The sequence below is a fragment of the Euprymna scolopes genome, chromosome 5, assembly GCF_053919585.1.
Source record: "Euprymna scolopes isolate OS-2025 chromosome 5, ASM5391958v1, whole genome shotgun sequence".
Lineage (NCBI taxonomy): Eukaryota > Metazoa > Mollusca > Cephalopoda > Sepiida > Sepiolidae > Euprymna > Euprymna scolopes.
In genome coordinates this window covers 151,771,017-151,796,357 of record NC_136486.1, presented here as the reverse complement: position 1 = coordinate 151,796,357, position 25,341 = coordinate 151,771,017, and positions in this window count along the sequence as shown.

Here is a 25,341-nt window from a genome sequence, read left to right as displayed (position 1 = left end):
TTGCATACTTCTTTAATATAACTCTTAAACTACGACTGTTAAACTTACCCAGGAGTACATTGTTTCCCCCCATCTACCATCCTCCCCCATTTCTCTCTCTATCTATCTTTCTCTCTCTTTCTCTTTCTTTCTTTCTCTCGCCCTCTTGTTCTTATTCTTCTTACACAGGAAAACTTACCTTACATAAATAAATAAGATTAGGTACTTTTAGTAAATTAAATTCATTTAGTAAACATCAGCCGATAAAATAAACGATTTCTGAAGAATTTCCATCGAATGTGTTCCATCCATGCAGTCCAGAACTTTCGGTTTCGTGTATCGGTATCAATAGGGTCGTTTTGGTCGTTTTGATTTACGGGATATCAACGTCTTTATATAGTAATATATATATATATATATATATATATATATATATATATATATATATATATATATGATGCCTAATCCTACCTTTTTTTAAGGCTGTTATGATTTAAGTAGTTTATATCTTCATATGTTTATTTATATTTTGTTTGTATTCTTTGTTTTATAGCATATGAACACTTCCCAGATCTTCACATATTTATTCATTGTGTTTGGTTTGGTGTGGTTGATTTAAAGAGGATTTTCTTGTTTTTAGCTTTCGAGAACATCAGTGAGTTTGGACAATGGGAAAGAAAGAAGAAATTAACTTAAATGTTTAGTGCATTTTACGTTAGGAAGCTGGCATACTCAGACAGTCGTTGTACTCATTGGAATATTTTCTTCTATTCTCCGAAGTAGCTTTCATGCAGTAAAATGTTGGTAGTTTTTTTAGTTTTTTTGTTTTTTTTCAAACTGTTATTTCCATGGAATACGCTGGAATAAGGTCCAAGTTCTCGGCATTCACCGCACGACATATACAGCAAGAAGTTTTTTTTTAATTATAACTTAAAAAAAATTGTTTTCTTTCTCTGTATGCCTAGTGTCAGGGATAATTTCTTTCTAATAATTTTAAACCCGTGGAAAATAGTACCATAGAACTACCTAGCTTATGATTACGACATTGGCGTCTCCAATCGAATGTCAACGACACTTATAATAAAACGTTCTCATAAGATATCAAAGTGTGTTCATTCGATTTATCATCTTCAATCTTCTTATAATATCCATAACTGGGATCATATATGCAATTTCACTGAACTAGGAATTTATTTTTGTTGTTGTTTTGTTTTCTAACAGAAACATTTATAAATTCTTTGAAGGCTAAATTGTTTTTAAATTCCCGAAATTCGGATTTAAAAATTCCAACCTGGCAAACCTGGACAAGATTAGCGAAAGTAAAGCTCTAATTTCTATAATACTTATATACTGCAAGTCCTAAGTTACACAGAGTAATCTCCCTTTTCCATTAACAATATTATGAATATAATAGTAGGCTCCCATTGATGTAGCCTCGTTTTAAAATATCTAATCACTGAAAATGTAAGATACAAACTAACTAAAGAAGGAACCAGCAGAATATTACATAGATATTTTAACTGATAATCAATTCTCTTAATTAATTCTTATCCTGGAGTAGCCTTTTGGCTTTTATAAGAGGTGACTTCTTAATTGCAAAAGTATGTTTGTTTTTAGTCTCCATTAAAAAAAGTATTTCTAACATCATCATCCGCTGCACTGTCGTCGTCGTCATCATCATCATCATCATCATCATCATAAATATCTAGGAGATACTAAATAAAAAAAATTGTTTTTATTTTGCTGAGTAATTGATTATGACTATTATTTTAAAAATAATTAATATGCAGGTCGTGTTTTCATATGAATTTATATTATATTTGTTTTATATATATATATATATATATATATATATATATATATATATATAATTCAGACAGTCGTTGTACTCATTCGAATATTCTCTTCTAGTTTCTGAAGCAGTTTTCCTGTAGTAAAATGTTGCTAGTTTTTAACAATAATGACAATATATAACGGGGCGTTCCAAAAACAATGGCTCCTATTTTTATTCCGCACGAAACAAGAGTATTTCAAATTGCATTGTTACGATGACTGGGCTTATGCATTCATGACCTAAAAGTTTAATCTTTTTGGTGCAGATAGAGATGTTGTGATATTCTCGCCAAGTAACCACTGTCATTGCCGTGCGTCAGCAGCAAAGATAGATCATTGAATTTCTGTCAGAAGCGCATTGAGAATCGTGGTGACTGTTATGTAGAAAAAATCTAGAACGCAAAAGATCGTCTGTTTTAATTTTATCTCCTCTGTCTTCGTGGCTCTTCAACTTTTTTAATTAAAAATAGGAGATCCAGGCAAAGCAATCGTTCATTGCTGGTAAAAGTGCTCTAAGAATGGTGGTGAAATATGTAGCAAAAATAATCTCTGGGGCACAAAAGGTCGGTCATTTTAATTGTACTATTTTCGTCTTTGTATCTCCTTGCCTTTTTAGTTGAGAACTAGGAGACTTTACTTTTAAAACGGCCCGACTATATAACATTGTAAATATGACATCCACTTCCGTTTTTCTATTTTGAGTTATTTAAAACTAAAACATAATAGCTATTGCCACTTGTATAATAAGTATGATTTGTTTTGGACTATTTCCTTTTTTACTTTTATCCCTAATCGTTATTGTCGTCACGATGGAAAATACTTGCCTTTCCTTTATGTGTCTGGAGACGCAAACGAATGTCCATTGACGGAGCTACTTTTCAAGCTCTTTCAGTCTGTGGAATACATTACAGCATGACTACCTCTCTGTAAATCACAACATATCTTCTTCAAATATAATGTCATCAAACATATAGACACACACAGATACATATATATATATATATATATATATATATATATATGTGTGTGTGTGACAAAAAGTTATATTACAAAATTCATGATGTTGACTATTTTATAATTTATTCCTTTAAATCAGTTGACTAAAGAAAATATATTTCTACAGGAAAAAAAAAAAAAAATATATATATATATATATAGAGAGAGAGAGAGAGAGAGAGAGAGAGAGAGAGAAATAAAAAGGAATAAACCGAGTTATGTGTTCATCCACGTTTCGTATTTGTTTCGAGACTTCCTCTGGAGGAAATAAAGACGAAACGTTGATGAACACATAACTCGGTTTGTTCCTGTTTATTTCTCTATTTCGTCGGAATACTATTTCCATTATTCTCGTCGCACACACACACACACACACACACACACATATATATATATATATATATATATATATATATATATATATATATATATATATATATATCCAGCAGCACTCGTTCTAAATGAGTTGAACTGGATGTTCCGAAGAAGGACCTGTACAACGAATATTAACTTCGCAGGCGTCCCTTCTTGAATGTATATCCCAGTTAGTTCTATTTTGCAATTCTTGCAGACAAGTGTTAACGTCCTCCTACATACAACGCCTGGCGTTCCCAAATGTAAACCAATCTGCTACTAACCAGGTTATACGTTGTTTAACTTCAATGATCTAACGAGAACCGATGTATCAACGTGATTATACCGTATATAAGGGCAGAAAATACTCGTTTACAATCGCCCAAAATTAATACTAGTAATTATCTGGGTAGTTTTTTTTATATATCCGTTAGATGCGCTGAGCGAAATCTGAAAAATAAAATACGTATTGAATACGTTTGAAGCCAAAACTGCAACGCGATTTGTTTTTATAAAATAAACGAGTGTTTATTTTTAATAAATATATTTCGGATTAAACACCTTTATCAATCTTTCCTTTTCTCTTTTTGTTCGCCATGATGTCGAGTAGAAGAAAGAAAGTTCCATGAAGAGTCCACGTGACGTTAACTGCTGGGTTTTTATGAAATCGGATAGGAACGCGTGGTCGCGCGGTTTGAAAATCTGGGTAGTTTTTTTTTCATATCTGTTAGAAGCGCTGAGTTAAATTTGAAAAATAAAATACGTATTGAATACAAAACTGCAACGCGATTTTTTTTATAAAATAAATGAGTGTTTATTTTTTAAGAAATATATTTCGGAATAAACACTCGTTTATTTTATAAAAAAATTCGCGTTGCAGTTTTGGCTTCAAACGTTTTACATACGTATTTTATTCTTCCAATTTCACTCAGCGCTTTTAACGGATATAAAAAAAATCTATGCAGGTTTTCAAACCGTGCGACCACGCGTTCCTATCCGATTTCATAAAAACCTAGCAGTTAACATCACGTGGACTCTTCATAGAAATTTCTTTCTTCCATTCGACATCATGACGAAGAAAAAGAGAAAAAAAAGATTGATAAAGGAGTTTACTCCGATATATATTTCTTAAAAAATAAACACTCGTTTATTTTATAAAAAATTTTGGCTTCAAACGTATTCAATACGTATTTTATTTTACTAGCAATTATGATTCAAATCGTAGCTTACAATTTTCCACTTTGATAACCCCAATACTTGAGTGGCTATTGACTTTGTAAAATCTTTAGCAAACAGTAAAAAAAAAATATCTTCATAAAATCAATCGGGTTAAAACTCTGCATGGCTGATTCCATGTTCTTCGATATTTACTATGAAATACTACACAAGAAGCACATGTGTTATTTGATCAAACACTGTGCGATTACTTATTTTGTATGTTTACTTGTTCATAATTACAAAAGAAAAATACATTTTGTATTTTACTTGAGTAAGATCCTCAATTCAGTTGATTTTCTGTTTTATTTTCAACTAGCGAGGGTGGCGCCCGATTTTGTCTAGGTGTAAGATACACCTAAATATATTTTTATTTGTCCAGATTCCATATATATTATTATAGAGTCGTGATTTCAAAAGTAAAACAAACGTATTAAGGTCCCAGAAGCCTTTTATATATTAGACTAGCCTAGGTGTACAGTGTTGGCCGGGTGCTGGGAGGTGTGTATTGAGCAAAAAAAAACGTGGTAGTAGGCAGGCAGGCTCGAACCCGTACCGCGAAGTCGGAAAAGAAAGTGTTAAAAAACACGTGACATCTTTGCCGTTGCGTCTATCGGCAAACCGGACGTGGCGAAAGTTTAAATCAAGGCTAGTCAATCGAGAAGAAGGGATGACTTTCGAAAATATTGGCGAAAAAATGAGGCCCCTTTCTGTCGAAAAGTGCCCAGTATAGGATGAAGGAATTAATGTTTTTAGCCATCTTTTCGATATTTGTCGTCCGAAGAGTCTATATGTAAAACGATACCGATCTCGTGGTAATCTGTCACCTCTGTTGAAAGTTTTAGGTAGACATACAAACATACGTACATACATACACTCAAACAGACAGGGGAGATTTATATTATAGACCAGCCCGTGAGGGAGGCTTTGCCCGGGCATAAAATACGCTTAAATATGATATTTTAATTTGTCCGGATTTTGTACATATTATTATAGAGTCGCATATGAAATTAATAAAAATTAAAAAATAAAATATAAACAAAGATTAATGTTCAAAATGTATAACTATTTTTTTCAATTTTTACCCTCTTAAAAACTGTATTAACCGTAAAAAAATCTACTCATTGGAGGCCCCTAGAGCCGCTCTGTGATTGTTAGTTTCGAAGGAGATAAAGTTTGTAAATATGGAGACAGACAGGCAAACATATAACCTTTTATATATTAGATTTAATACTAAATCTCTTAGAACATACCAATGAGGCTCATCTTGAACTAAGAAATGAGTTTTTCTTAACAACATTAATATTTTATTTTATAAATGCACTAATTCACATTTTTATACCGACTATTCAAAAGAAGTAGCGGAACTTAAAAAGAAACTTCCCTTATCTACTAACTGTCAGTTGTTATTTGAACTTGAGCATGCCAGTTACCATGTGGCACAAAGATTGTAATCAAACCCGAAAAGAAAGAATCGCCACTAATGGCAAAATAACTTTAGGGTTTAATTTGAGCCTCTCTGTCTGCTTTTCTATGTAAATAAATTTGATTTTAATATTTAAAGTCATAAACTTCAATTTCTCAGAATCAATAAAAAGCAACAAATAAAATAACATACGTATGCATTTCTTGCCTGAGGTCGGAAAGGGGGATATAAAAACCTGAGGGGAAGAACATTTTAGCCTGCGAAAACTACTTAGCCCCGTCAGCATTCCCTGGCAGAAGCGCATTCAGGCGATTTATAATAAACTAAGAAGGGCATGGGAGGGTGGATCTCCTACAACTGCATAGGACTAGATAACAAGGAACAGACCAGGTTAATAAAAGATTAGACTCTTTTGGCTTTGATACTAAGGAAAAAATCCCTTGTGTGTTAACAGAATCTACCTCCTCTCGCAATTTTTCCATTCATTCCCAACCGGCTCATAACTCGTTTGATTACAGTCCACTGGGGATTCCCGTTAGGCAAGATACTATGCAGCACTAAGAACAGAGCTTCATGTTCAGTTTCCCTAGCTGAAGTCGTAATGTAGTCTTAGAGCAGCTTCTTCGATGTAGTTGTGATTGGACAAAATATCCTCTAGGAGATGAATCTAATTTTACGAATACATCAATTATTGGTTCAAATATATTCTTTTTTTATATTTCATTTCAAACAATGGCAATTTTGTCTCTTAATACACAATGTGTATAGTAATTAAATAATCCAAAAAGGGGTTAATATGCTGTAAAATTGACTGAAAAAAAGCATGTATAGTTTAAAATCAGTAAAGTTTTGCTTAAAATTCTGTAAATTAAAAATATTTCCTCGTTTGGTCAAGTACTTAATGGCAGCCGGTGGACATCCACCAAGATCCATAATATCATCTTTTTAGGGCCGGGCAGTATACGAGCTAAGCACCGTGACGTTTCGCCGGCCAGTCAGGCTCCACTTGGCGAGTCGACGGACTGGTGATGCGTACGATCAGTTTTCTCTCGTTTCAAACCACTAGGCACGATTTTACCGGTCGTCACTTCAACAAATAACGGCCCGCCAAATAAAGAGTTATTTTAAGGAAAATAACATTTCAACACGACTGTCGTCACGCATGCCAAGAAACAAATCATTCTTACCTTTCGCGCTTTTGTCAAACATAATTCTAATAAATAATAGATGAAGGCACCTACTTGAAAGAATTTACATGGTATAAAACATTTGACTACTTATAAAAAGGTTAATTGCTTTTGATTCTATTTACGAATTTTTGACATGAGGATAAATCGTATTATTGAATTGGTGTTGTGGATAAAGTGCTTCATAATTCACTTGTGCGTTATACTCTTGTAGAGGTTGAAAGTCCAATCCTCAGTGCGGTCGATATTAAAATAGAATTTCGAATTACTTAAGGTTTCTACACAATGTTGACTGACGGAACAAGTGTGTGCTACACTCGCGGATACAAATAAAGGGTTCAACTCAAAATCCCGTACAGATTTGAGTTTGACAAGATATCTATAGATGGCTTGTGCCAATAATATATGATAAATAATATGGCGCGTATTTAATTCGTTTACTTTAAAATGATTTTCATAGACTCATCACTCTGAAAAAAATCAGATTAATATTAACTTTAAGGGAATCCTCATATATATCATATATATATATATATATATATATATATATATATATATATATAATTATTTTTCACAGCCGAACCAACGTCGCAGCCCACAAGAGCCAAGAAAGCCAACAAATTGGAAGTCCAAGACTCGAGTTTCGCCCTCATTTGGGCTCATCAGTTAGACACATCTGCGCTCAGGATTTGCAACCCGAACCTCTTGCATGCTAGGCGAGCACGCTACCAACTGAGCCAACACGCCATAGACACAAGAATGTCTATTAACTTACACAGATCAAGCAACCTGTCGCATAGATCCGACAGTGAAAAGAACCTACATCATATCGAACAAGGGACGAGGTATTAAATCAGCTTTAACCCATTTAATTCTTGCGTGTGTTGCGTGTTTACTTAGTTGGTAGAGTGCTCGCCTTGCATGCAAGAGGTTCGGGTTGCAAATCCTGAGCGCGGATGTGTCTAACTGATGATCCCAAACGAGGGCGAAACTCGAGTCTTGGACTTCCGGTTTCTTGGCTTTCTTGGCTCTTGTGGGCTGCAACGTTGGTTCGGCTGTGGAAAATAATTATATATATTCTCTCACACTTTCTGAATATATATATATATATATATATACGTATGAGTATGTGTGTATGTATCTCTCTCTCTCTCTCTCTCTCTCTCTCTCCATATATGCGAGAGAAAAAGTGGAAGACATTTATTCATCCAGGGATTCATATCAAAGTACATTTGTTATACTGAAAAGTTTACAGTTGATAAAAGTCGTACTTACATAGTTACAGATTATAATATTCCCAAAAAATAAACGTGTATTTATATATAGCAAAATATGTGTAAATCCATCATATTAGTTTTCAATCGTTTATCTTCAAGCTCAGCAAATATCCTATAAGTGATAAACAGATTATCCGGTATATTTCAATCCCACTATATATTGAGGGTTTGGGAAAGTCATAAAAAATAATCTTCTTGAAAATGCCAATATCTTCAATCTAGATGAAATTTAAACTGTTTATACAGGAGTGCTGTTTAGAAATTTTATAGACCATTTTAAGAATGTGTGAGATGTTGTTTAAACGGCGTCACCCGCTTTTAGGAAAAATCAAATATCTACGCTTTGCAAGAAATTTCAACATAAGATGCTAAACGAAAATTTAGCAAGAGTGAGATATACAGGGTGATTTAAAAAAAACGGGCCCCAACTCTAATTAAGCCTCGTTTTTTAGTATTTTGTACGAATGAAATGAAACCTTGGTCATAACTAGTTTATTATATTCAAAACATCACATCAAAACACTAGGGTGGTTGGCCTTTTTTCTCCGCTCTACAGCATATGTTCTAGATAGCATCCATTTTATCTTTTGTTTTCTCTTTGGGTTTTAGAACGTAAAAATTGCTTTATATCATGCCTCAGGAATAGAGTCAGCTAGTATGAATTTCAAGAGCTTGTCATATAGGTTCGGCGAATGAAATGTATATCGGTGTATCCAATTAGTCAGAAATAAAATGTCAAGTGATAATCAAGCTAAATGCACATATTCATGACGTAAGAGGTTAGACCACGTGTTAAACCGATTACAGTTTTAAAGAGTGTTTTGGGACGGGAGGAACAACAGAATAAACATGTAAACGATGTAAAAATCAGAAAGCGAAACTCGGACGAGCCCATCCATCGAAAAGCTCCTAGTTAGATAAGAAATAATCAATTTCACTAATATGTAGAAAAAAATAATTTTAGACGCTCTCTCTTATGAGTAATAATCTTTCTGCCTCACCCCACTTTTTATGGAAGCTCATTCCAAAAATAAAGCCTTTAAACTGCCCTTGTGTTCTTGTGCATGGAGACACAGTAACCAAGACGGGACGATCAACGATGCAAATCGACTACTACACACAGAAAGACTATTCGTTTGATGCGCAGACCGAGTGCACCCTCCTGTTTAGCGTTTTACCATTTAACATCATTGAACGTTCGTCTCTCATTGTTATTGAAATAAATTTTTATGTAATGTTTATATGCGCAAATTATCTCACCAATCTAAATTCGTAAATAATTGTAATTGTTTCTTTTTGTATGTTCACACATACTCGCTTAAAAATATTGAATCTGATTAGGAGACACATTAGATAATATCTTTTTTTTTAATTTGACAAACTTCTAAATGTTTTCCTTTCATGTATTGTATCGAAGGTAAAATGCATAAACCCAGCATTTAATTTGTCCCAGCATTTAAATATTTTTTATACTAAACTTTGAACTCTCTAAGGGACGTCATGTAGGCATTTAGCAAAATATGCATAAGTGAAATTTGAACATTTCGAAAGGTTTGATAAGAGATAAACAAGTGAACTCTAGAATATTTACTTTACTTTATTTATCGATATAAAAAATTTATTTAGACCCCGATAATCAATACTACATCTGGGAATCAGATTTCTAACTTACGGTAATTGGGATCAGTGCTGCATATGGGTACATATTAAGGAGATATGACAGAGGATCATATTGGGACAATACATATAACGGATATAACGGTAGTGATGAGAGGGAGAGAGAAGTCATACAGTATTACAGTTCTGAGGATGATTGGGACTTCATATATATACCGACTGGAGATGTGTACAAATACTGAACACAGAGGATGAGAAATACATAATCTTGTAAAGGTTACACAATGTTCATATTAAGATGTTTTAAACATTACCTTCTGAGTGTTGAAATATGACACATGACAACAGTTTTACAAAAACACTAAGATGATTCTTTATTCATTGGACTGGTTGAATGATGATGACGTCAGGGATTCACATTTGTATCTACATGGTTAACCTTCTACCCTTTCGCCTCTAAGGGGACCATCCTCTGATCATTTCAACTCTTGGCCGATCAACTCTGTGCGACCGACTCTGCTGACTGTTCTGTCCTGGTCCGACTAACTGTAGTTCTATATTGAGAATACCCCTTTTGCTATGACGTCAGAAGTGTGTTTTCCAAACGTGACCAGTTCACGTAGCTATGAATGTTTGTCCAAAACACACATCTGCAAACAAAGAATCCTCTTCTAACATATTTTAACAATATATTTTTAATTTTCATTGTCCATTCTTTTTAGCTGGAATTTTTATATTCAGTTTTGTATAAGAATGAACAATCAATTCTTTTTACGATATAAACAATATCTAACTATTTCCAATAGAATTCAACAATAGGCCCTTTTAACATTCCGATTTCTAACATTCTATTTCTTAACCTTGCTTACAAGGTTCGAGTCCCGGCTTATCCTAATCTTATTTTCACTTATCTAATGTTATTCTTATTTACATGGAAATGGGGACAGCCTTTCCCTGTAACATCAGTCTTATATTGTAATTATACAGACTTCTAATAAATAATCACGTTTAATTTTTTATACTGTCATGAAATTTTTTTAAAGAATCATTTTTAGAATCGGAATTATGAGGATCACATTTTTCCCTTGCCGCTTCCGATTACCCAAAAGTTCCGATTTTTCTGATTTTCGATTCCGATTACGATTTGTTGTCTAAAGCATACCAATAAAACATCATCGTTACTATATTACCATGTTGTGTTGGCATAACATCTAATAAACGTGCTAATAAATAATAATAATAATAATAATAAGAAGAAGAAGAAGAAGAAGAAAAAGAAGAACATTGAAACATGTACTAAGAGCGACAAAGAATGCTCAAAAGATGGAAGACCTAAGTGAGAAAGCACTAGCAAGGCCTCCGCTAGATGGGTGTAAAGGAATTGCGATCTTGGGGAGGCTTATTGCTACCCAAATTCCAGTGAAGACGAATGGCTGCTGAAAATGAGAAATCAATGGTAAGCGGATGTTGCGATAACGCCAATTCATCTGCAAATAGGGGAAGAGTACTAGAAATCTAAGGAGACATATGGTCACTCAGACTCCAGAGAACGCCACGAGTTATCAAAAAGAAATCTTTGGTGATAGCCTGTATAACTATTCTAGTAAGTAAATACTATTTACTGTTATAGTAAAAGAACTTTGCCTCTGTGTGTGTGGGGGGAGAAAGTGAGTGTGTGAAAGAGAAAAGAAACGAATACGATCAACTGAAGATTCTTTATGCGACAGGGCCGCATTCGAAATTAATGTTTCTTTTCAAGGCATAATTAAATTGTGATGCTTGACTTTTGTAAATGTAAATTTAATTAAAATGATTATGTAACAAATGTTATAAAACCAACAGTTGTTCCTTTAATAAGACAGGGGCGCGTTCGAAATTAATTTTACTGTTTAGAGAACAATTGAACTATCGTCATTGGTATTTATATTTTTACTTTAACAGATATCATTATTTACAGATAATTTCATAAAATGAACGATAGATTCTGTGGAGAGTTATGTAGACTACACTTTATTGTGGACTAAGTCACTGCGAGGACACAGGTGAAGCCTCCTCTCGGGACTCTGCGTAGGGGATCTCTAACTAGAACAATCAATCAATCGATTCGATTAAAAAGTTATCGATTTCACCGATTTTAATGATAATAAAAGTATGATTAGGCGGACTCTTTGCGGATCCCCATTCAACCTCGGAAAACATCGGATTCCCCTGCCAGTGGGAAAATACATCTATAGCAGTACAGCTATACAGAGAAGTAAATGTTTCCACCCTGCAGGAAAGCGCCATTAACTGTTTGATGATTATTTGCCGTTATAAAACCTAGACGTCTCTGTGTAGTTATATATATATATATATATATATATATATATATATATATATATATATATATATATATATATGTTGTAGTAGTATTACGTGTGTTCTACTGATGTGGTGTCACTTAGACTACTCACGCACATATTTATATATGTGAAGCCACAGAAAACCTGAAAAAGCGATTAAATCACAATCACCCGAATGATTTCATGTACATAGCAATTGATATCTATACATATAAAAATATAGTATTCCAAGTATTACATGACACACCTATGCTACTTTGCCCTACGACACAATAGTGATTATATATACAGTGATGATCATATTTATTGGCACGGTAAAATAAAAGTTAAATTTTGTCTAATAAATTCTAAAAAAAGGGATTAAATTAAAGAAAATAACAAAGTATATTATGTATTTTTAACTGGCCTTTCCGATTCAGCAATCGGATTTTAGAAAAAATAAATAACAAAGGAACAACATATATATATATATATATATCAGCAGATTATGTACGTATGTGTAAAAATGTTTAACCAATAAACTCTTAAACTACTGGTCACGTAACATTGAAATTAGCAGAAAATAGTAATCATACAGCAAGGATGGTTGATAAGGAGTAAAATCTTTGTTTGGATGGATGAATCACGCGTAGGTTGGTTGAAATGTAAGATGTGTGTTTCAACTGGCCGATATATTCCTATTAATTTTGCGCATGCGTAAATTCATAGCTTGTAATGATTTAATTTTAAATCCTCCTTATCTATATGACGATAGCTCGTACGGTAGAGAACGTTGGTGGGGCGCTAAACGTTTTGATTTCGATTCTAACTGATGGCAACGACATCATTTTTTACACCGTTGAAATCAGTACGATGCAGACAAACACACACACACACATATATATATCGATGAAAATCGACGGGAGGATCCATTATATATATATATATATATGTGTGTATGTGTGTGTGTGTTTGTAGGTGGGTGTGTGTATACATTGGCTCTGTAATACTAAATACAAAATCTGCATGAATTAAACTATATTTAAGCGTATTTTTTGACTGAGCAAATTGGGCGCCACCACTAGTAAATAATAAAATGCATTGGTATCGGAATTGCACTTTGTAAACAAACCGAACACTCTAATTTATTTACTATGGTGTCTTGTATGTTTGAGTTTAGAAAATGCCGACGTCATATTCATAGTTATTATTGCATGCATTGTTAACTACATTATTATTATTATTATTATTATTATTATTATTATTATTATTATTATTATTATTATTATTATGCTCTTAGTTGTCTAATTTATCAGCAGGGCACTGTCCACAAACATTCAATAAATTGCCTTTTCATAGCAGACCAATTTGCTTCTAATTTATTTTTCACAACTTAATTCAATTTTTTTCTACTTTCCTCCTTCGATATAAAACTAGGATGTCAATTCTGCTGAGAAAACCAGTTTTGTTTTGTTTTGTTTGGTTTTATTGCCTTCCTATTTGTTTTATATTGTTTATTCAGTATTTCGAACAAAAGGATGTGGATAGCGTTGATGGGGTTTTAACATGCGTCCTCATATATATATATATATATATATATATATATATATATATATATATATAGGAGTCCTTGTCTGTCGGTCAATTTGTTTGTATGTCACGCTTCCATAAATATTCAACGCTACATGCGTGAATGGACGCATCTACGTTTACACATGTCTTTGCATCTCTATAAAAGGCCTGGTTGGTTAGACAGTATGTTTGTAATATTATGTTTTAAACAATATATCTTTCACGCGGCATTTTAATTGGCCTATTACGCTTACGTCTGAAGAAGAATTTTCATTGATCTAGGATGCTTACGTTTGAAAAATAATTTCAATGTGTCTATCATGCTTACGTATTAAAGAATTTTTTATTTATCTATCATGCTCATGTTTATAAAGAATATTCATGGGTCTATCACGCTTACATTTGGAAAAGAATTTTCATTGTTCAATCATTCTTATGTTTGAAAAAGAATTTTCATTGGTCTATCATGCTTAAGTTTGAAATAGTGTTTCTATTTGTCCGCCAAATTGAAGTAAAAATATCATTTTCATTTATCTACAACGATTAAGTTTGAAATAACATCGTTATTGGTGTATCATACTTAAGTTTTAAATAGCATTGTTATTCGTTGCCATGCTTAGGTTAGAAATAGCATTTTTAATAGTTTATCAGATAAGTTTGAAATAGCATTCACATTGGCTTTACACTCTTAAATTTTAAATAACATCGTTATTAGTGTTTCACGCTTAAGGAAAAAATAATATGTATGTTGTTCTGTCACATTTTACTTTTAAACAGCGTGACCTATTGACGGGCTTAGTTTCTTCTACTGCTCGTTTCACTGCTATAAAATATGGTCCGATCATTTAATCTGTGCATCTAGCGATTAAAGCTTTTAATTCGAATTGAAACGTGACATGACGGTATGACATTTTATTTTAAACTCAGCGTAAATTGAGTGGACGCATCTTTAAAAGGGAGGTCATTTTTTCTTCTTTTATCTTTGATGTTCCGAGTAATCTTGAACGATGGCGAAGTCTCTTCTTTCTTCTTCATGGCAATTCATTTGTCTGCAATTCGCAATTAACAAACCAATAATTAATCACCTTAAATAATTAAACTCTCTCTCTCTCTCTCTCTTTCTCTCACTCTTTCTCACTCTCTCTTTTCTTTGATTGTGTCACTCTCTCTCTCAATCCCTTTCATTTTTTCATTTCTCTATTTTTGTCTCACTCCCATACATATCATTTCCTTTTTTCATTTGATTAATTTGTTGCTATGCACTCGTGCGTATATCTGTCAGCATATAATCAGTCCCTTTCTATCTCTCTCATACACACACACGCATAACCACACGCACATACACATATATATATGCGTAATATATATATATTTCTATTTGTAGAATTACGATTTTTTTCAATTATGTTTCACCTTTTATTTATACTAATCCTTAATTTATGAAGTTCAATTTAATTAAAGAGCATATATCAAATAAATACCAAAAGTCTATATTCCAAATTTCCTGAGGTTGACCATCTTACAATTTATTCCTTTAAGTACGTTGACATTCACAATTATTGACAGCAACTGTTTCGTAGCGCAAAATAGTAAATTTGATTATTATAACAATCAATGAATCTATTTTCCCCGTAATTCCTAAAAAATATAGCAACTATCAATCTACTAAAAGAAAAGAAAATGCATTTGGGTATGACTCTAAAATTAATTTTTAGTAACTTTACTTGAAAATTAAAAATGGCGTAATAAAAGAAAAAATAAAAGGTAATTGCAACTACTCTTCCAGTTTTTGGATCTTGTGGTCATGCTCAAATGCATCTTATTTTCCTTTCATGGGTTGATAGTTGCTATTTTTTCTTAGTAATTAAAGGCAGAGTAGATTCATTGATTGATATAATAATTAAATTAATAATTTTGCGCTCCGAACCAGTTCCTGTCAATAATTGTGAATTTCAACGTATATAAAGGAATAAATTGTGAGATGATCAACTTCAAGAAATTTGCAACATAGACTTTTGTCTATATATATTATTCCTTAATTGGAATTCATTTTTGAGGTGAGCATTATATATATTAATTTATTTTTTATTTCGGACTATTATTCTCATCTTTATTAGTTTTTGTTTTTTCATCTTTTATTGCTGGTTGTTTCTCACGACGTTTCGGTCAAATATTCCTCTGTCCTTCGTCAAAGCGTGCCAGAGGTTTACTTGGCCAAAAACCTGGTGAGACGACAACAACTACGGATGGCAGTGATGGCTGAGAATACAGTTAGGAGATTCGAAGTTCCTATCCGTCGTGGTTACAGAGGAATATTTGGCCGAAACGTCGTGAAAAACAACAAACAATAAAAGACGAAAAAACAACAACTAATAAAGATTAGAACATAGTCCGAAATAAAAATAAATTAATATAGACTTTTGTCATTTACTTTTATAAATATATATATATATATATATATATATATATATATATATATATATATATATATATTACATTGAAAAATGCTAGCATGAAAAAAGATATACCTGTTGTTCAAACTGGAAAAAAGAACAAGATATTCTAGTAAAAATATAATACATTTACAACTTAAAATATTGTAGCATTAAAAAATGTTTTTAATTCAATTTAACATTATATATATATTTGTAATGCCGCAATATTTTAAGTTATTAATTTTTAATATTTTTACTAGAATATCTTGTTTGTTTTTCTCTTCTCAGTTTTAACAACTAGTTCTTTTACTTTTCTACGTTTAATTTTGACCATATTTCTTTTCATGCTCGCATGTTTCTATTTAATCATGATTATTCAGGCTTTGCATTAAAATAATATTTTTGTGTTCAATATACGCATTATCAACGATCCATAAAGAAATCATTACCAACTTCTTAATGTGATTAAATAAAAATCATATGAAACGTAATTTAGTAAATAAACAGAAAGAAGGGGGGAAAAGAGAAACAGAATTAATGGGCGACGTCGTAAGCGAAAGATTATCAACCTTGCACGACAAAAAAAGAGAAACAAAATATACGGGCGAGGTCGTAAGCGAAATATTATAAGTCTTAGCACGGCACAAGTGCACAACTTTTGTTTACTGCTGCACTTCTATTGCTTGTTCTCTTTCGGTGGAGGAGAAAACCTTCACGACTGAGACAATTTTTATTTTTGTACCTTTTCTCCACGTTAAAAAACGACCCTGGTGTCTAACTCTGTCCCGTGGGGAGGCATAGTAAATAGGGACTCTATATATAACCCAAATAAGATCGCAGGCGAGCTACATTCTCGCGATGATTTATGAAGGTGTCGACGGCGAAAAAGTTGCTATGGTAAACAGCAGCCAATAAGAACAATTCGTCTCTAAAACGTTAATGTTGAAAAAGTTGCTATGGTAACCAACAGCCAATCAGAAGAAACCATCTCTCACGTTCCTTACTTATTCTGAAAACTTTTGAACAGAAGTAATTTTGAATTTTTTAATTTCATAATATAGCTGAGAACGTGACCTCTGAACTGTAAAAGTTGTTTTGAATTTAGTCTCAAAATGAGTGAACGGTGCAGCTTTAAATGAGTAAAACCAACACTTAACCATATATTCAAACATGGGAGTGTTTGAATTATATATATATATATATATATATATATATATATATATATATATATATATATACTTGTAAAAAATGTTTTTTAATTTTCTTTTCATAATATTATTTTGTATTCCTGCACATCACCAATAGAAAACGAATAAAGAAAAGTTTTAAGCTTTTATACTTTTCCTATTCTTTTATATATATATATATATATATATATATATATGTGTGTGTGTGTGTGTGTGTGTGTGTGTGTATTATTATTATTATTATTATTATTATTATTATTATTATTATTATTATTAAAAACGACAGCTAGGTTCTTTTTAATTATAATTTTATTTTCCTTTGTTTTTCAAATTTCTTGTGTGGGAATCAAAAATTTTGATAAAAATCTCATATATAATTATTCGAACTTTCCAGCGGTAACAGACTCCGGCAGCATCAGAAAGTTAGTGGTACACTGAAAAAAGAGACGGACGATCAGTGATTTTTTGTAGTTTCAGCGTTATATCAGCAGACTATAATGTTCTGATAGAAAGTTCTCCACCCAACGACATACGGGTGTCAGTAACTGAGTCGCATGGAGGAAAGGGTGTAGGGGTCACGATAAGTATTTTAAGACTTTCGTAATTGTTTGGAAAGTGACAATAAATTATTTGATTTTATGTAAATAGCTTTAAGTATGTTTTTTTACATTTGTTTCGTGATCTTTGTGTATTGGACTAAGATTTAATTAAGTTCGGAGGGAGGAAGCAGTTATATTTTTGTAGATGCTGGAATATTGAGCTAAGAATCGAAATTATGCATGGTTAAGCAGCGTGATAGAGTCGTGATTATGTAACCGACGTAAGTACAGTAGTGGGAATTCTTGTAAGAAGCATTTAAGCCTATATATGACGTTAATTTGTTTTCTAGTGTTGGGAAACGTTGTTTTCAAGTACTAAGTTATGGTCTGGAATATATATATACATATATATCACAAGACGGGTATAAACAATAAATCTAAGTTAAGTTTTTAATCTTACTGCTTTTGTGTACGTGGAATGTATCATACGATTTCATTGACACTCCTAAAACAAACAAATGTACCCACTCCGTTTGCTAAAGTACATATTTCATAATCAATAATGATAACTTCAATTATTTAGTATTTTAATAAGAACATATTATTGATGCTAATGCGTAATCGAAAATGTATTATTTAATTCAATATGAGATGTAGAACAATTATTTTCTCGATTAAATTTGTTTATATACATTTAATGGATTTTACAATAAAGATTTTGGTTGACGTGCCACATAAATGTTAAAGTTTAAACGAAAATGGGCCCATATTATTTACCGTCTCGTTAGTAAAACATTTTCTTAAATTCATGCTCACCGGTTTATAAGAGAATGTATAAAATAAATTAATAAAAATTATATATCCCCATCTGTCATCAATTGAAATGAATGGCTCTCGTCTTGGGGAGGCCTCATGTTTTGACAAGCGTATGGGCTTGACCTAAACTTCTGATCTTAAATGGAACACATATATTAAATCCGTTGCCAAGATCGCTGGAAAAATGGTGGGATCCTTCTATCGATCCAGTAGATATCTCACTGCTGATGCAATTCTCTATCTATATAAGAGCCAGGTACGTCCTAGGATAGAGTACTGTTGCCACATATGGGCAGGAGCTGCTAGAAAGGACTTGCCCTGCCTTGATAGAGTTCAAAGTAGACTTCGTAGCCTCGTACGGGATGTCCTTTAGTCTTCCCTGCAACCTCTTTCGCACAGAGGAGATGTTGCGAGTTTGTCTCTGCTTTATCGTTATTTTCATGGTAAGTGCTCGAATGAGCTCCAATCTATGTTCCCCCTCGCAAAACTTTCACAAGAAACACCCGTCTAGCAGAAAACACTATCAACAATTTCCCCCCACTCTTTATCTGTGTCTAAACCTAAATGTAGATTCCATGAACAAAGCTTCTTTCTTAGAACTGCATGCCTGTGGAATTGTCTTCTATTTTCCTGCTTTCCAGCTGACTACAATATGGTTGTCTTCAAGTCTAACGTAAAAAAGTTTTTGATGAGTCGTTCCGTATAAGTTAACAAATTTACCGAATTTCCATTACTAACGATTACTATATTTTCCAATTTCTACTGTACACTTTTTAACCTTTTGTTAAATTTTGTTATACTAGCAGGCCGCTCGGCATCACCCGATCGTCAAATACGCTTAAATATGATATTAGTAATACAGATTTCCTATTTATTATTATTTTATACTTGACCCAATAAATAGTAATTGTTTAAAAAGTTTGTTAAAAAGTGACGTGTGCACCACCACCAAGAATGAAACAGTAAATCATCTGTAATGTAATGTTGTCTACAACATATTGTAAACTAAGTCACTGCGAGGAGGCATGTGAAACTTCCTCCCAGTACACTGAAGGAGTGCCTTCTTGATAAGTGCAGGTAATCAATTAATTAGATTTTTTTTAAGTGCCCGACTTCACCTATCTCGATAGCAGTAAATCTATGGGAGGGTGGAACATTTGCTAATCCAAGACAACGTGGGGTCTCTCTGCTGGTACAATAAATAGATATGAACATTTATAAATTTCCTGTGTCATGTTTCACATATACATGCACACACAGACACAGACACATACACACACATACATATAGATATTTACTGTGAATGGTTGGTCATGAAATCTCTCATATAAGCGAAATATCTCATATATATATATATATATATATATATATATATGTATGTATATATATGTTTATTCAATTATATTTCACCTTTTATTTCTACCAATCCTTTAATTTATGAAGCTCGATGTAACTATAGAGCATATACAAATAAATGACAAATGCCTATGTTATAAATTTCAAGACGTTGACCATATTATCGTTATTGCTGTAGGTACGTACACACACACATATATATACATATATATATATATATATATATATATATATATATATATATATATATATATATAATCGAAATTTAAAACCTGGAATAGAACCGAAACAAGGCACAGATATTAGACAAACAATGGGTGTTATATTCTGTCAATCAATTTTATAAGACTAATAAATAAAAACAATTGTGACTTTGTGTTATATTTTGGTATGCGTTTGCATATAGTCTATGTGTTATATTTTGGTATGCGTTTGCATATAGTCTAAGTGCGTGCCTGTCTCCTATCCGTGTATTTGATTTATTTCCCTTTGTTTCGACTCTATCTCTTTTATCCTCTATATGTCTCTCTTATTCCCTCTTCTAAAAAAAAAAAAAAAAAAAAACGTAACATTCGGCCTCGCCTTCTCAAAGTGTCACCCATCTAGTTCTGATCTGGTTTTACGTTGCTTAACTTCGGTGATCTGAAGAGAACCAGTGTGTCAACGTGATTGGGCCGGATATATTGCCCTTCTACTTCTCTCGCACGCATATACATTCTACGCTACAAGAATAAGGATACAATGAATCCCTTGAACGGAATAGTTTCGTGCAATTTTCGCATCCTCTTATGAAAATTTATATCGATATATTATGCTGCTAAATGTTATACCTGCAAACATATATCTGCAGGTCCTGGATATGACCTTAAACTATATTCAGTGGTGAGCCCCCAGCTTTTGGGCTTTGGAGGGTGTGGAGCCACCCCTTAATTGTTTTCAGGTCCACTCTGATCCGGAGTGGTAATACCTGTTAGGGTCCCAACTATGAGTTAAATAGAAACCGACTTGAAAACAACAAATATATTCTATTAAAAACCTTTTCTCCAAAATCTTTGGAATCGGTATTAAATAACATGAAAGGGTTGGTATGCCGTAAAGCAAAAACACCCAACCAACCATATATCTACATACAGCGTATAACGTTAGATACATTACTTTCGAGAAAATCGCTTATATCTTTTCCTCTGCCCCAACCTTCTCCATTACCTTCCATGTCCCTCTCTCTCTCTCTCTCTCTCTCTCTCTCTCTCTCTCTCTCTCTCTCTCTCTCTCCCTCTCTCACACACACACATACACAATGCGCGTTTAAATCGAATAGGTTAATTTAAACAGAAAGAAACTGAGATAGTCGCGAAATAAATTAAGTATTTTTCCGATAAATGTATAAACAATTCAACAAAATATAGCAAATATTATCCAATTACGTGTTTTTTTCATGGTATTTATTACGTTCCGCTTTGTTGTGCAATATGATACCAAAGGATTTATTTTACGCAATTCATCTCAGTCGGAACTTTTGATTATTTAAGAAAATGGATTTCTTATTTCCTAATATATGGCTTTACTAAAACCCATTTCAGATGGAGGCATCATATAATTGCTTATTTGCGTTCATGATGTGCCTAATAGATGTCGTCCTGTATTAAGCGATGAAATACTATCTGGTTTCCTTTATTTACTCCTTCATTGGCGTAACGAAGCGGCGCACTTCTATTGTAACGAGGTGTTGCGAGAGAAATCAGCAGCAGCCGTGATGTCAGCGCGTATACACTAGCTTAATTTGCATATCGCTAAAACGGCTGCTGCTGCAAATATTTTCACTAGTCAGCTATCCCAGGACTACTGCTGATTTCGTCCGTTGACACTCTTTTACAATAGGAGCAGACCGCTTCGTTACACTGATACCGTTGCGAAAGACATGGACCTAAAATTCTTCCGTAAGGTTAAATATTGACTTGCGTCAAAATCATCGTATATAATTTAATGCTAACAACAGCTAATTTGTTTTATTCTTTAAACTAGCGGGAATACCCGGCGTTGCTCGGTTGTATTTTGAGGTGTGTGCGAAAGGTGAAGGTAAATTAAAGAATAGGCGAAGAAAGTAAAGAATAGGCGAAGAAATAACCCTGTTTAAATATCAAAATAAAAATAAAAACGATGTTTAACTTCTGTAAAAAATCGGAAAAAAACAAAAACAAAGCCAAAACTAAAACACACAAAAAAAAAACAGCGAACAAACGTAAAACTTCTTTAAAAAAGAAATCGGAAAACAAAAACAAAAGCACAGCGAAAAGCGAAAAAAAAATGGCATAAAGCTAATTAAGTAATAAAGGCATAAATGAACCTTTGATTCGCTTAAATTCAGGTGTGCGTTTCACCCAGTCCATTCCAGTTTTTTTTTAATCAACAACAAAAGGAAATAAAGCGATGCGTTCCACCCAGTAGAAGACATAGAACGAAAAGTAAGGTTATAATGCCATTCCATCTTTTTTAAGCAACTACGAACTCAAACCGGTGTTTCTTCGCACTGTTCCTTTGTGAAAGGATCCGCAACGGTGTAATTGGTAGCGGGCGTAGGAGGAATTTATTAGAGAGAAAAGATTTTACAACTTCCATTGATTCTAACCGATTTTGCCAGTGAACTCTCACCAGAAAAAATATAGGAATCCACGATTATCGAGGAAATGTAGAGGTAATAGGCCTATAACACACCTCAGATAATGTGCTGCAGTTTCTGCATATTACATTTGCATGAAATGTCTTCATTCTAAATCCTATTAAGATCAAAATCAGAGGGGAAAATGAGTTCATTTATATATATAGAGAGAGAGAGAAGAGAATATATATATATATATATATATATATATATATATATATATATATATATATATATAGGGAGGGAAGGGAGGAGAAACTAGCATAAACTACTATACACCTGAATTAAACAGCCAAACATATGTTTGAACGAGTTCCCAGCATAAGTCATAATTCCAAATTTGAATGTTCTTTTAATAAATATTTAATTCCGGGGTCAAGTGCTTGTCTCCGTGACACATAGCAAAGAATTAGCTATAGTTGTTTTCCTCTCGTTAGAAGAAAGGCGGTATTATTTACCTGTGATTCTTCTTCGTAGAAACAATCTACCAGAGGTGGTGATCTGCTTATGTCCATGATTGAGGACGGAGTTTTGATGCATATATGTTCGTACTGTTCATTTACATTTTTGTTCAATTCGCTATTTTTCTGAATAAATTAGATTTGATTGGATTTGATATGCCGTGGAATAACGAAAACACACCATCTAGTCGTTCCATAATTATTTTTGTAAATAACTATTCTTGAGCGTATAGTCATTTTTGTAATAGATAATTATAGTTGCGCAAGGCGAAAAACATGGCAGCATAAATCTCGTCAGAAAGGATTTTCTATATAAAGAATCAATCCAGTCAGGATCAGCAGAGCATAGTGGTTATCTATCCAAGAGGGAAAGTAATTACGACAGAATTCAAAGAGATCCAATATATTTAATAAAGAAATTCTGGCATTTTAGTGGTTTGCATATATCACCCCTGGTTTTAAGTAGAATCGCCCAAATTTTTGTGTTCATAAACTTTCAGTATACGAAAAATATTGAAACAACTACATATGAAAGTTGCACGTACGCGCCCACCCAAGCAATACAGGATGCTGTCATAAGAGGAGAGGGAGATTTTCTTACTCGCAGCGTCGGTGAAATAAATTGACGACGATTAATGGTGTCCTCGTTTGTATATTATCATTCAACCGTAAAGTACAAAAACTATATCGCAATGGAGCATACTTTTAAAACTAATGGTCAGCACTTATCAACGGTCCCAGTGGGAGATCATTCAAATGTAAGAGTAAACGTGGTTTACAGTTGAAAAATCAGAGTAATGACGAAAGGATTAAAACCGATTGTTGGAATTGGCAGGAAACCGTTTCTCTATTGGAGAGTTATCTAAATAGACAGCTGAAGTATTTGTTTACGTTAGACTTGAAAACAGCCTTATAAGTGGTTGAGAAAGTGTCATTTTGTGTTATTACTTCAGAGATTAGATTTTCTAGAAAATAAACTTTGGTCGTTGAATTTCCAGTTAGTTTATAAAAGAGAGAGAGAGAGAGAGGGAGAGAGAGAGATAAAAGAGAAGAAAAGGAAGATGGACAGGAAAGTTCTTTACTGTGGTTTTAAGTAACCGAGTTCTTGCTATGAATATTTTACAGGTGGAAACAACTATTAAAACACAGTAGAACACTTACACCAGAAAAAGTAGCAGCTTACTTTTTGAAAGAGGCTGTAAGTTAGATTATGAAGTTTCTTTTTTGGTACACTGTCAAGGCAAAAATGTATGCTCTGAGCCACACATCAACTGAGGTTTACAATATACAATATATATATATATATACATATATATATATATATATATATATATATATATATATATATATATATATATATATATATATATATATAAAGCTGAATGTGTGTGTGTGTGTGTGTGTGTGAGTGTCTGGTCACGAATGGGCTCCTACATGTTTAACTATTTTCAAAAACAGATTACATATAATGATAGAAGATGTATCGGGACACAGGAATGGGTATGTTTGATCTGGCAGAACGGTAGTTCATTAAAATTGTGGGTTTGCATTCGCGCCTGGTCCACAAAGTATGGAAATAAAAATTTAAAAATTAAAAAAAACATTTACGAGTGTTTTTGATATAGATGTACATAAGAATATTTTGAAAATTATGTTTTAACTTAAATAGGGATGGTATGATAAAATTGTGGGGCCTGCGTTCGCGCTTGGTCTCCATAGAATGGAAATAGGCACAAACTTTAATAAAGACTTTTCATATCTATCTGCGTAAGTATACTTTGATAATAATGTTTCAGTTTGAAGAAATATAGTATACTACAATTATGGGGTGTTCGTTCGCACCTGACCTCCATAGAATAGAAATATGTCACAAAGTTTAACAAGGTGTTTTAATATAGATCCACAGAATATATGATAAGTGTTTCAGTGTGAACAGGTATAGTATAATAAATTATGGGGTTCATCTATTTTATTTTTATTTTCATCATATTTTGCTTTGGTTTTGATACCCCCGAATTCGAAGCTATCTCTTTACAACCCTTCCTTTTCATAACCTATCATACTTTCATAAATCAGAGTTGATTTTCTGTAGCCTGTTTTTGAACCCAGTCAAC